The sequence below is a fragment of the Quercus suber genome, unplaced genomic scaffold (genome assembly GCF_002906115.3).
Source record: "Quercus suber isolate HL8 unplaced genomic scaffold, Cork oak 2.0 scaffold_13, whole genome shotgun sequence".
NCBI lineage: Eukaryota > Viridiplantae > Streptophyta > Magnoliopsida > Fagales > Fagaceae > Quercus > Quercus suber.
In genome coordinates, this window is record NW_027069478.1 from 236,435 (window position 1) to 251,412 (window position 14,978).

At 31.3% G+C, this 14,978-nt stretch overlaps 1 long non-coding RNA gene across 1 annotated transcript; it reads left to right on the forward strand.

The window, feature by feature from the left end:
* Positions 1 to 7,611: 7,611 nt before the first annotated feature.
* Positions 7,612 to 11,079, forward strand: LOC136070121 (uncharacterized). Its single transcript, XR_010631360.1, has 2 exons — positions 7,612 to 9,670; positions 10,759 to 11,079. It is a non-coding gene; the product is annotated as an uncharacterized LOC136070121 (long non-coding RNA).
* Positions 11,080 to 14,978: the final 3,899 nt, after the last annotated feature.

Below are 14,978 nucleotides of genomic sequence, written 5' to 3' on the forward strand. Positions count from 1 at the left end.
TTCGGAATCAGTGATTTACCAGATTGTTTTGACACTTTAACAATGTAATGAGTATTCTTAGTCTTATATTTAACAACAATTAAATCTCATGGAGTGTGTTGACTATGCTTTTGGGCTGTTGAATCTAACAGGTGAAATGCCATCATCATTTTCACTTCGTTGTAGTGTACATATTCGGGTCTAATAATTATTATGAAGAACAATAAACTTGGTTAGTCATTAGTAATCGCTCTGCTATGTGCATAGTTAGAGGCAAATGTAAGAAAATTCTATTAAATTTTATTACATCATCCAAATCAATATGTAGTTCTTCTACCCAAATATCTATATGCTCTCCTAACAAGGGAAAGGGCAACGATGGCTCTAGGAATTTTCTTTAGGATGGTCATTAAGGAATTCAAATTAAAAAATTTTAATAAAAATAAAACTTTGACATCAAGGAAGAAGAAGAATAAAAACCACACAAATACCTAAGGTTTAAAAATTTCTTTTTACAAGTTTTCATATTTAGAAATTTTTGTATGATAGCTTCATTATTAATACTATCAGCTACATATTTTTCAATGTACACACCCAAAGTAATTATTCATCTATTGATACCTCATTCAATTATCATCTTGCCTAAATAAGTAAAAATATAAACAAAATGCATCATCCTTTTTTTTTATTCTAACTAAATTTTGTATTCTTTAAACCAATTAGGATTAAATCAATGCAACGCTCAAGCTAACTTATTTTAAGGGAAATCATGGCTAAGAAGTTGATAATAAGATCTTTGTAAATATGCTCTCTTATTTCATCATGATCACTGGGATGAAAATATGAGACATTTTCTCGTATCATAGGATCCAAAAGAAGTAAATACAAATTTGCATATAAGATGAATCTTGCAATACAAGTAATTTCCTTATAAGAAATTTGTCCATAGTGCTAGCAAAATAATAAAGAATATAAACTATAAGATCATTCACCATATTCACCTTACGTATTCAACTGTTATATTAATCATGTTCAATAAAGACTTTAGACATTATTTTAGTTCATATATGTGTGTGCAAAATATATCACATAAATCCAACAAATTCAACTAAAGACTAAAGCAAGCACTAGCCAATAACAAACTAGTTGTTTGAAAAAGTGTGTTTCTTTTTTTAAAATAAAAAAATAGCGATTTTAAAATATACCTTTTGAAAACACAATTTTAAAATCACAACTATTCATTTGATAAAATTGCGGTTTGATAATTGAGCTATATCTAAAATTTAAAATATATGACCGTAGTGAATTCAAAATATTTAATTATTTTAGACTAATTTATGTGCACAATTATTTTTTATATTATTGATGATTAAATAAATTTTCTTCTGTCTCTTGTTGATTTATGTTTCAATTGTTGGCTAAGTAATAAATATAAGCAAGAATGTCATATCCAATCTATTATTTTTTTAAATATTAATATTTTTCCATATAAATTATTTTTCAATAAAAATAATAATTCAATTCATTTATATAAATTATATGATCTATGAGTATCTATGAGTGTGTTTAGAGACTCGGATTTTACTATATTTATAAGTCTTGATCATGACCATAAGTAGTTTTAATTTAAATAAAAATGTGTCTTAATTTTGTGAAGTTCAATTGGAATTTTAAATTTAAAATTTAACTTTATATCTTTAACTTGTCTCATCGTTCCCTTTTTTTTTTTTTTTTTTAAAAAAAACATTTTCTTGTTAACCTAATTTGATGGAGATTTAAAATTTAACTTTATATCTTTAACTTGTCTCATCGTTCCCTTTTTTTTTTTTTTTTTTAAAAAAAACATTTTCTTGTTAACCTAATTTGATGGAGTGTGGTTTATATTTTTAAAATTTTATCTACCTATATGTCCTTACTCCTTAATAATTTGTCTTATTATTAACATTATGTATATAATTTTTTTTTTTTTAAAATTGCCTTATGATTATACAATTATATAATAGAGTTAATATTGAAAGTAAGGAAAAGTGGACATTAAAGAGTTCAAATGTAATTAATACATGATAATAAATGCATTTATCCCTTTAAAACATGGCAATTAATTAATAATAATTTGACCGTAAATTCAAAGTTTGGTGAGGTAGAAGGCCATAGTAGCGTTTTTTTCCTTGCACTTTTAAAAACAGCCACAATAGAGGTGCATGTAGCAGCGCTTTTTGAAACCGCAGGTATAGGAAATCCTATTACGGCATTTCAACACCAGCGCTTCATAAATCGCTACAATAGGAGACCTATAGTGGTGGTTTCCAAAACCACTGGTATAGGAAGCCCTATTGCAGCGTTTTCAAACCACCGTTATAGGTCAAAATTACTGATTTTTTTTAATTATTTTCTTATTTGAAAAGATCCTCTCTCAGCACTTCAAAAGCGCTGTAATAGGTTAACCCTATCCTAATGCTCTTGAAAGCACTATAATAGGATTACTCTATTCTCTTATGGGGGAGACCTATCCCGACACTTTTAAAAGCGCTGGAATAGGGTTACTCCATTCCATTATGGGTTATACCTATCCTGGTGCTTTTAAAAGTGCTGGAATAGGGTTCACCTATACTAGCGCTATAAAAGTGCTGGAATAGGGTTCACCTATACTAGCGCTATGATTACTCTATTCCCTTATGGGGGAGACCTATCCTGGTACTTTTAAAAGCGCTAGGATAGGATTAATCTATTCCCTTATAGGGGAGAACTATTTCGGTGCTATTAAAAGCGTTGGAATAGGGTTACTCCATTCCATTATGGGTTATACCTATCCCGGTGCTTTTAAAAGCGCTGGAATAGAATTCACCTATACCAGCACTATAAAGCGCTGGGATAGGATTACTCTATTCCCTTATGGGGGAGACCTATCCCGGTGCTTTTAAAAGTGCTAGAATATGGTTTCTTCATTCCATTATGGGGGAGACCTATCTTGACACTTTTGAAAGTGCTGGAATAGGGTTTACCACATTCCCCTATGGGGTATACCTATTTTGGCGCTTTGAAAAGCGCTAGACTAGGGATTTCTCATAATAAATTACCAATACCCCCCTAAAACTTGAGCAATGACCAAAGTAACCCACCTCCCCCCCCCCCCCTCCCCCAAAAAAAATTGAAAAAGACCAAAATACCCTTGATTACTTGAATAAGACCAAATTACCCCATAAATCGAAAAAGTGAGAAAATGCCCCCATCAATGCAGAAAATGTCCAAAACACCCCCGATACCTTAAAAAAGACCGATACACCCTCGAAACCTAAAAATGACCGAAATACGACCCAAAACATAAAAAATGACCAAAGTACCCCTTGTGCCAAAAACAAACCACAATACTATCATTTACTTAAATAAGACCAAAATGCCCCTGTAAACACAAAAAATGTCCAAAACACCTTTGATACCTAGAAAAAGACAGATACACGCCTAAAACCTAAAAAATGACTAAAATAACCCCAAAGCCTAAAAACTTACCAAAGTATAGCCCAAAACATCGAAAATGACCAAAGTACCCCCATGCCTAAAAATGACCAAAATACCCTCAATTACTTAAATATGACCAAAATACCCACATAAATCGAAAAAATGAATAAAATGCCCCTGTAAACACACACACACACACACAAAAGGTCTGAAACACCCTTGATACCTAAAAAGACCTATACACTCTTGAAACCTAAAAAATGACTGAAATAACCCCAAAAACCTAAAAACTGACTAAAGTAACCCCAAAACATTAAAAATGAACAAAGTACCCCCCCCCCATGCTTGAAAAAGATCAAAATACCATCGATTACTTGAATAAGATCAAAATACCCCATAAAGCATAGAAAATTACCAAAATGCCCTCGTAAACACTGAAAATGTCCAAAACACACTTGATAACTAAAAAACCGATACGCCCCCAAAACCTAAAAAATGACCGAAATAACCCCCAATACCTAAAAACTGACCAACGTACCCTCAAAACAACATCGAAAATAACCAAAGTACCCCCATGCCTAAAAAAGACCAAAATACTCTTGATTACTTGAATCCGACCAAAATGCCCCATAAATCAAGAAAATGACCAAAATCCCCCTAAATACAAAAAAAAAAAAAAAAAAAAAAAAATGTCCAAAACACACTCGATACCTAAAAAAGACAGATACGCCCATGAAACCTTAACAAAATGACTGAAATACTCCCCAAAACCTAAAAAAAATGACCAAATACCCTTTAAACATTAAAAATGACTTGAGTATTTTATTAATTTTTTAAGTTTCCAGGGCATTTCAGTCAGGTTTTAGGCTTAGGATGTATGTGTGTAATAAATTTTAATGCTTAGGGGGTATTTGGTCTTTTTAGCTTTTGGGGGTATTTTGGTCATTTTCTTAGGCTTGGAGGGTATTTTTGGTCATTTTTAGGCTCAAGGGTACTTTGGTTTTTTTTTTAAGTTTCTAGGGTATTTCAGTTACTTTTTGGCTTAGGGTGTATATTGGTCATTTTTAATGCCCAGGGGGGTATTTGATTCATTTTTAGCCATTGGGGGCATTTTGGTCATCATCTTAGGGTAACAGGGTGTTTTTAGTCATTTTTAGGTTTTGGTGGTTTTTTGGTTTTTTTTTTAGGTTTCAATGGTATTTTGGTTTTTTTTTAGGCTTCAAAGGTATATTAGTTATTTTTCATGTTGCAAGAGTATTTCAACCATTTTGTGGGTGGTACGAGTGTTTTGGTCATTTTTTAAGTTTATCGGGTAAGTTGGCTTTTTTTTAGTCTTAGGGGTATTTCAGTCATTTTTAAGGATTATTAAATTATAGTTTATCAATTTTGGTCTTTTTTTTTAAGGCTTCAAGGGTATTTTGGTCTTTTTTAAGCTTCAAGGGTATTTTGGTCATTCATGTTGCAGGGGGTATTTCAATCATTTTTTGGGTGGTAGGGGTGTTTTGGTCATTTTTTAAGTTTATGGGGGTATCTTGCCCTTTTTTTAGTCTTAGGGGTATTTCAATCATTTTAATGATTATTAAATTATTTTATTAATTTTGGTCCTTGAGTTTCATCTTATATTTTTATTAATTATTAAATTATATTTTATTAATTTTTATTATTAAATTATATTTTGTTACTTTTAGAGTAGAAAAAAAAATCCCTAAAAGCCTATTATGGCAGTTTTAAAACTGTTGCTATAGGTTTGAAGTAAAAAACCGGCCTTCCAAAATTTTCAAAAAAATTTGAAAATTTCATAACTTATTGTGGCAGTTTAAAGTCACTGCAATAAGTGAAAAAGCCGCCATAATAGGTTTAAAACTTATTACAGCAGTTTCTGCCACTGCAATAAGTTCCATTTTCGTAACAATAAGTCCCTCGTAACACTTCAAAATTTTCAGACTTCCCACTTATTTTTTTCAGCTTCCCACCAGTTTGGCCTCTCATTTTTGGTCTCCCACTTCTTTACTTCAGATATTTTCTTCTCACCCACATTTTCTCTCCCTCTCCCGCTCCCGCTCCCTCTCTCCCTCTCTCTCTCATGGATCTTCCTTAACCCACTTCCCCTCCTCCTCCTCTCTTCTTCTTTACTCAATACCCACCATTTGTTTTCCAAAATTTCAAATACAAAAATACTACCCAAAATCACAAACCCTACCCAAAGCAAGCTAAGTCTCTCTACCTCTCATTTCTATATTTGTGATTCTATAGTTGGTGTTTTTGTGCTGTTATCCTTAAAAGAAACACCCTTTATTTTTTGGGTTTATTGCAAAAAAGTTAATTTTTTGCTGGTATATACAAAAAACCTTGATTGAGGCTATCCCAAAAATATTGAATTGGATCATCACATTCAAAGATTCACAGGTGGGTTGATATATTCTTATTGCTAGTACTTTTGTTTTTTATTACCTTTTGACATTAGTATTAATTTTGTTTGTTTTTGCTAAAACTTAACCTCATCCTAACTGGACCGATTGTGAACCACATTAATTCTTGCATGGAGCCTATTCATTTGTTTGTTTGCTCTGTTTCTAGAGGAGTGTGTAGTGGTTTTGTTTCTTGTTTTATTGTGTATATATTAACATCTTATTGGTTATAAACAATAGAAAACGTTGTAATATCCTATAAACGGAATCAAAATTGTGTAAAATACCTACACGCATCACCTGTGTGAGTCCCAATTCCCAAATTCAATGCATTCGAAGGGGGTTGGAAGGCATGAACTTGCCCCATTGCCATCCAAATTCCAAAATTTGCTGATTATGCCTTACATATTTGTTATACGATCAACACTACACATGGTATTTGTTTTACTATTCTTGTTTTATACCTTATAAGGCAAACATCCAACTCTTGGGACTGATGAAGCAATAATTTTGTTGTTGGCAGGATTCCAAGGCTCCTTTTGTTGATTTTGGATCTGATGAGGGGTTGAAAAAAGTTAACATATCTGAGGCAAGGCATCTCACCTCTTCGCAACAAGATGATTTGTCATTTTTTTTTTTTAATTTTGCATAAATTAAATATGCATTCACTGGTATAAACTCTAATAGACCATTTGAAAAATACATGGTGGCAGGTGTATATTTTGATTATCATGTACCTTCGTTATTTTTCTTTCAGTCTATAAATTCATGTCAAAGCTTCATCTGAAGATCAATTTGTTGTAGCATATATTTGAATGATTTATTCATATATTTATCATAATTGTAGTTATCTCTATTTGCCATTACTTTGTTAGAGACAATTCTAGTTTTGAAGGTTGAGACTGTAAATGGAGTGCCACTTTATATTTTTCATTCACTTCCGTGTAAACAACATTATTTGGAAGATTCTTGTTGTAAATGTAGGTAATTGATATAGAGGAGATGGCTTGGGCTGCTAAATATGGTTTGAAAGGGATGATTGATGCTTCAGTTAGAGCCAATGTAATATCAAACAAAAATGAAGCTCATGAGAAGATTATGCCTTTAGAGTTTAAAACTGGGAAAGCATCAAATGGTCAGGCAAGTCTATGGTCTTAACTGTGATTTGGTATTATCCTTCTTTTGACACTAGTGATGTCTCCAGTCATCTATGGAGCACAATGCACAAGTAATCTTATACACTCTCCTTATGTCTGAGAGATGTGCATATTATCCTCTCTCTTTGTATATGTATTTTTTGTGGTGGTGGGGGGATGTCATGTGCCTCTATTATTGAGCACCTTTAAGAGAGCATACTTTTATTTATTTATTTTGGTTTGGTCTCTTATTTAGGTACCAAAAGCATATTAATTCAAGTCTTCTATATTATCTTTAGTCTAGTAAGACACAAGTAAGTTTAAAATATATTTGTGATTCTGTAGTTGGTGTTTTTGTGTTGTTATCCTTAAAAGAAACACCCTCTTTTATTTTTTGGGTTTGTTGCAAAAAAAGTTGATTTTTTCTAGTCAATGTTCAAAGCTTGCTACTTTCATTTGAATTTTTGAGATTTTTCTTGTCAATGTTCAAAGTTTGCTATTTGCATTGAGTTTATGAAGAATATGGTGCAAAATCTTGAAATTGTGAGACTTTTGATGCATTTTATTAGCATCACACTTGCTTTTATTTAATTAAATTTCTGATATTATTATATTGTTCTGCAGTACTTTTACAGTTTTACTATTGGGTTTCATAGATACCTTTTTTTTTTCTTTTTCTTTTTCAAATTTGGTGGCCCAACTTGCCATTTCAAAGTATGATTAGTCTTATTGTCATTTGTCAAGTATGTTATTGGCTTGGAACTCAAAATAGGTAGAACTTGAAATAAGAGAAATAAAAGATATGACATTTAAGATCAATGACTTGTAGACAATACTTCAAAATTTTACCAAATTTAATGGTGTGTGTTGACTGTCAAAAACATCAAATTAGTAGAGGATGATGCTCTTTGAAAAATTGGGAATAAAATGTTATCTTATGGTTGCTATGTGCCTTTCAAATTTTTTTTTTTTTTTTTAATGGGAAGTTTTATGATAAAGTAACACCATAAATAATTCATTTGTGAGACAAAGTGTTGATTGACCTTAAAACTTTTATTCTTTAAGGTGGATGTGGTTGAGAAAATAAGATTTAAATGGGCTAAAATAACTAGCATAAGTTTTTACGATAGTTGTGTGGCTAAATTGGGAACATAATATAGTGGCTAAGTAGCATGATTAATTCCCCATCATTTGGAGTAGCTAATGGCATGCAATTGAAATAATTGAGATTCATGATGTGTATGAGAATTTTGTTGATAACTTAATGCAATGGAAGGCCTAATTGTTTTGTTATATTACATTGTACACATACATTTTGTGGTTTTCCAATTAGCCATTATTTAGTTATTTACAATTAGCTATACATATATATAATGAGAAAAAGAGAGGGGGGGGGGGGTCATTGAGGATATGGCTTAGTATTTAGTATTAACTATTATACTAGGCTGGTATTACTATAATAGTATAGATTATAGAGGGTAAAAGAACTCTAGGTGTTTTCTAAATTGTTATCAACGGAGAAGAATTAATGTAAAAGGCTCTGCAATTGTTCTGATTTATTTTGACACTTTTTAGTCATTTTAATTTTTTTTTTTTCATCAACAAGCAAAAAAGGGTTCTACAGATGAGGTAGGTTGGTATACATTTTTTCAGTGACACCCAATCTTATGGTAATTAAGTTGCAAATACAACAGCTGGTATGGATTCAATCCAAGGTAACACTACTAGTTTTGAAGACTTGAGGTAGGTCAAATTCTTTTAATTAGTCAGTATGTATTTTGGCTATGAACATCCTACTTGGTTTTATTTTGATATTTATCCTAGCATTACTAAGTAGCTCATGAACTACTACTTACTCTCTATCCTCATTCCTTTTCAACTTTCTCATCTTTTACAATCTTTGTTTGCAGATTTTGTTGTCAAATATAAAAATTGGTTTGAGTATGGAAAAAAAAATGTAGTTGTGATTTTAAATTGACACTTTTTACCAGGTTTGTAGTTTTTTTTTTTTTTTTTTTTTTTTTGCATTATATATCCACGTTTAAGGAATGACAGGGGATTAGTCTTGCTATGATTTCTATTATGTGAGTGCAACTCATTTTATGTGGAAATCTACGTACTACATACTTCCAAAGTCAGTTTGCTCTCTATTTTGGAAGTCAGCACAAGGATAAAATGAAATAATTTCTATAGTAGGTTTAGTTTAAAGTGGGTTTATTCTATACGGTTTTTGTTTCAACCAAAGTTAAATTCTAGTTTCGGTGTTGTTTGTTTGCCCCTTGAAGCTTGGATTGGGCAAAAAATCTAAATTGGGATTAATTCATTGAATAAAAAAGATTAAACCAAATATATGTTAGATTGTTCATGGCTGATGTGGTCTCTATAATTTGGTCAACACTTCCTAGCCTAATATACTAAGAATGAAAAAACCACCAAAAAAAAAAATTATGATGATGACGATTATTATTCTCACTACAGGCTTTTGTTGTTGAGGAAGTAAATTGATGCATCCTAATCATACCTTCTTTACTTTATCTTTATTCACTAGTTATCTTAGTAGTTTATAATTTAGACTTAGCTTTTACAGGATTAGCAGCTTGTTGTAACTTGTAAGTTTGGATTCCTCTTTTCGTGAGGTGGGCGGTGAATTACTAAAGAGTGAGTAAAATCTGCTTCAAAATTACTGTTGTGGTGAGTTGTTGATTTGGAGTAAGCATGGTGATATAACGTGGTTTAATTTTCATTATTGGGAGTGTTGATTGTTATTTCTTTAAAATGTGTCCTTAGTTGACTACAGATTGAATTTTTATTTTGTGCTTGCTTTATGTCTTTCATGGAAAATATGATTTGGAAAAGTGGCCAAGGGGCCATTTGGCAATAATTGAGAAGTAGGAGATACATACTTGTGGTTCCAAAAGCTATGACAAATAATAAGTGATTTTTTTTTTCCTTTTTTTTGTTGAGTTGGACAAATAAGTAAATAATAAGATGCACATAACTTTTCATTTTACGGTTAATAATATGGTGCTAGACCCCCAAGGACATTAGTTGTGGTTCAATTTGTCAAATCTTATAATTGCATGCTTATGCAAACAAATTGCTGATCTTTGCATTCAACAGTCCTATATTTGCTGATTTCCTCAAGCTTAGATCACCATTCTATCACCAAAATGGCATTAGGGTTTTTGGCATTAGAAAGTCTAATACATTGGATATGAAAGCTAAACTTAGAATTGTCAAAATTTGTTAGTAAAATGAATCACAAACACGCACATCAAAAGCCTGTAAATGTGATGTGTGATAAATTATTAATGAGAGAAACCTTATATCTCACTTTACTCCTGATAGTGTAGTCAAAGATTGTTATATATGTTTTTTGCCTTTACTTTTCATCTTTCAAATACAAGAAACCTTAAATTGGATTCTTAACGCAACGTTGTCTAGTAGTTACACTTTTTGTGACTTTTAACTAATGTCATATATAACACAATATTAAATGTTTTTCTATACTAATTATGCTCTTCAAGTTTCAAAATGATAGGAGATAAAACCATCTCATTAGTAAACTATTCAAAACTATAGTTTTTTTTTCTTTTACTGTTGTTTTGAATTTATTAAATGCATGGATTCATGAGTTTTATATTATAAATTGATACAAAATTTGACATTCACAGTAATTATAAATAGATGTGATTTAATGGTGGTATTGACAAATTGCGCATTTTATAAATCGTGTGTTTATATTATAAATTATAAATTGTGCGTTTATTATATTGTAGGATGGTGATGATTATTTGGAAACGGATGTCCATTCTCCCAGTGATAACCACGTATCATCTGATGACAGACATTAGGCAATGATGACATTGACAGTGAGCCTTATTTTGGTGTAACTCCTAGACATTTTGATATTTATAAAAAAAAAGTTTCAAACTTTGATCTATGTATGTTACAGTTGGAAACTTTTTATTATAAAATTCTAGATGATGTATTATTTTGTTTATAATAATCTAGATATTTGGGATGTAATTATTGATATGGTGTAATTAAATATATTTGGTTTGTTGGTTTAAAGTGGTATTGTATTTGCTATTGGAAAATATGAATTGTAGGTTATAAATTACAGGTGCTATGAATTGTAAGGTTCATTACAGGTGCTATGAATTGTAAGTTTCATTACATGTGCTATAAATTTTAAATAAATAAAATAAAATAAAATAAAAAAAGCTATTGCAGTGCTTTACAAACCACTAGAATAGGGTATGGCATAGGCAGTACCTATTCTAGTGTTTTTAAAAGTGCTAGTATAGGCTTTGTTATTTTATCCATTGAAGACCTATACCAATAGGCACTGTCTATGTTAGCGCTTATAGGTTGTATTCATATTTCTGTAAATACCCTATAGGGGCGGTTATAAAACCGCTGGTATAAATAGACCTATACCGGCATTTTTTTTTATTATTATTAAAAAGCGCTGGCATAGACCCTGAAATATGTCGGTACAGGTCTTCAAAACTGTTGGTCAGGACTGTCCCGACACAAGTAAAAGTGCCGAAACAGGGTCTAAAAAGCATCGAGACCTATCCTAACGTTTTTGAAAAGCGTTGGTACAGGTCCCGTGACTCTATACCGACTGTCACTACACGGTAGTTTAAAGCGCCGGGATAGGCATTTTTGGCCTATTCCAGCACTTTTTGGGGCTATCCCAACGCTTATGCAAACACTACAATAGGATGATTTAGCTAAATGAAGAAAATTCTAAAGAATATTTAGCATGATAAAACATCATGCTCTCCCAATGCTTTATATATAAACATATACAATAAAGATTCATTGATTCAATGTGTCATTGAATGAGAATAATTAATGTACCTTTAATGAGAATAATGACACATTAAATCAATGAACATTATAATGTATCATTGATTTCATTGAAGGTGCATTAATTATTCTCATTTAATGGCACATTACTTATTAAAGATACATTAATTATTTTCATTCAATGACACATTAAAGAGTTCTAAGGTAATTATACATGATAATAAATGCATTTATCCCTTTAAAACATGGTAATCAATTAGTAATACTTTGATATAAATGCAAATTTTGGTGAGGTGGAAGGCTAAATGAAGAAAATTTAAAAGAATATTCTAAAAAATATCTGACATGATAAAACTCATGCTCTCACAAATGAAGTTTCTGCTTTATATATAAACATTTACAATAAAGGTTCATTAATTCAGTGTGTCATTTAATGAGAATAATTAATGTACCTTTAATGAGAATAATGACACATTAATTCAATGAACATTATAATGTATCTTTGATATAATGTGTCATTGAATGAGAATAATTAATGTACCTTTAATGAAAATAATGACACATTAAATAAAAGGAAATGCTAACAGATGCCCTTGGGGCAATAGTTAATAATCTATTTAAAGAAAGTTTTTATGGGAAAAGAAAAAAAAAATTAATTAATATTTTATAGCTTTTTTCATTTATTATGAAAGTGATATCAAAACTTTCCTAAAATGGATTGTTAGTCATTGCCCTACTAAGGGCACCCGTTAGCATGACCCTTAAATAAATGAACATTATAACGTATTACTAATTTTATTAAGAGTACATTAACTATTCTCATTCAATGACACATTACTCATTAAAGGTACATTAATTATTTTCATTCAATGACACATTAAAAAGTTCTAAGGTAATTAATACATTATAATAAATGCATTCATCTCTTTAAAACATGGTAATTAATTAGTAATACTTTGACATAAATGCAAAGTTTGTGAGGTGGGAGGCTAAATAAAGAAAATTCTAAAGAATATCTGGCATAATAAAACATCATGCTCTCCCAAATGAAGTTTCTGCTATATATATATAAACATATATAATAAAGCCTCATTGACACAAACCTACTGTCTTGGACAATGACGTTTCTGCCATAACAAAATCCTTTGATCCTGTTTCTTTCTTATTGTTTCCGTGTCATGAAATCATTCTCTCATCCTATCATCTATAAAGAACTAGGACTTCTTGTTGTTACTGTTTCTTGGGTTTGTGAATTTCGAGGTGATGACCTTTTCTCGGGAAAAAGAAATTATAGAGTTTTTTAATTTTGGTTTTGTTCTTAGGCTGTCGTCAGCAGCAGTCAATGTCCCCTTTTCTCGTGGGTGGGTTTGTGAATCAGTTGCAAATACTGGTTTTTTCTTTTGCGTAAATTTATTTTGTAATTTTTATTAATAAAAAAATGCCACATCATTAAAAATAATGTCAATTCATTGTTCCGTTAGCCACATAAGAAGCATCACTAACGGCAGTTAGTAAAATGACTAATATTGTAGTTTCACCAATTAATTACCATGTTTTAAAGGGATGAATGCATTTATTATCATGTATTAATTACCTTAGATACATTAATTATTCTCATTCAATGACACATTAAAGAGTTCTAAGGTAATTAATACATGATAATAAATGCATTCATCCCTCTAAAACATAGTAATTAATTAGCGAAACTACAATATTGGTCCCTCAAGTTTACCCAATGTGCGTAATTGGTCTCGCAAGTTTCAAGAGAGCACAATTAGACCCTCAAATTTTAAAACTGAGTTGTATTAGTCATTTGACTAACTACCATTATTGATGCTACTTACGTGACTAACAAAACAATGACTTGACATTATTTTTAATGATGTGGCATTTTTTTATTAATAAAAATTACAAAATAAATTTACACGTAAGAAAGAACCAGTATTTGCAACTAATTCACAAACCCACCCACAAGAGAAGGGGACACTAACTGCTACCGACGACAGCTCAAGAACAAAACCAAAATTAAAAAACTCTATAATTTCTTTTTCCCCAGAAAAGGTCATCACCTCAAAATTCACAAACCCAAGAAATAGTAAAAACTAGAAGTCCCAATTCTTTATAGATGATAGGATGAGAGAATGATTTCATGACACAGAAACAATCAGAAAGAAACAGGATCAAAGGATTTTGTTATGGCAGAAATGTCATATCCAAGATAGTAGGTTTGGATGCTCCACTTCATGTGACTGGATTCGAGATTGAAGACCTATCTACTCAAAAAGTCACCGGCCGCCTTCCTATTACACACAAATGTTGTAAGGTTTGGTCAAACACAATCAAACCCAATTGAGATCACAAAGACACTTTTAAAACTATTGTTCACACTTCCATTGTAGAGATCAAAGACCAAGATGGCGTGTTTAGTGGCAAGGACAGGGGTCGTTGGTTGTTCTCACACAGTACGAGGACGCTCGTTGTCTTTTAGATCAGAGGCTTTGTTTTTTCCGAAGGTATCAGTGGTACAGATGGGTGAGGCTAAGGGTTTGTCAGTGAAAGCGATGGCGGTGGAGCCAAAATTCAAAGGGATGCAGAGGAGAGAGAAGCATCTGATGGAGATGATAGAGAAGAAGCCGAATGAATCGTCAGCAAAAAAGTTGTTGGAATCTAAAGAAGCTTTGACAGAGAAACATAGAGGGCGAGAAGGATGAGGAGAATGAGAAATTGAGGATTTGTGAGAGGAAGTGAATGCGAAGAGAGAAGAGGAACGAGAAATCAATGGGATCAAAGCCAAGGGCGAGATGCACAGAGAAGAGGTTTATGCCATTAGAGAGAAAATGATAGAGATTCCTTGTAGAGAGAAAAATGAAATCAAAAAATCAAAGAGGAAAGAAAGTAAAAGAAGGGAAAGATTGGGAAAGGTGAAAAACTTCAAATAAATTAAAATATTGAAGAAAGGAAAAAAAATTTAATAGAAAAATGTTGGTTTAGCAAAAGGACTAACGGCAAGACTGATACAAGTCAATTACTAATGAATCAATAATTTGTGTGAATCAATCATTTTTATTTATTTTTTCAATGTTGTCGCTTTCTCAGCTTGCTAAACCAGTATTTTATTTTGTAATTTTTATAAAAATGCCACATCATTAAAATAAATAAATAAATGCTAAGTCATTAT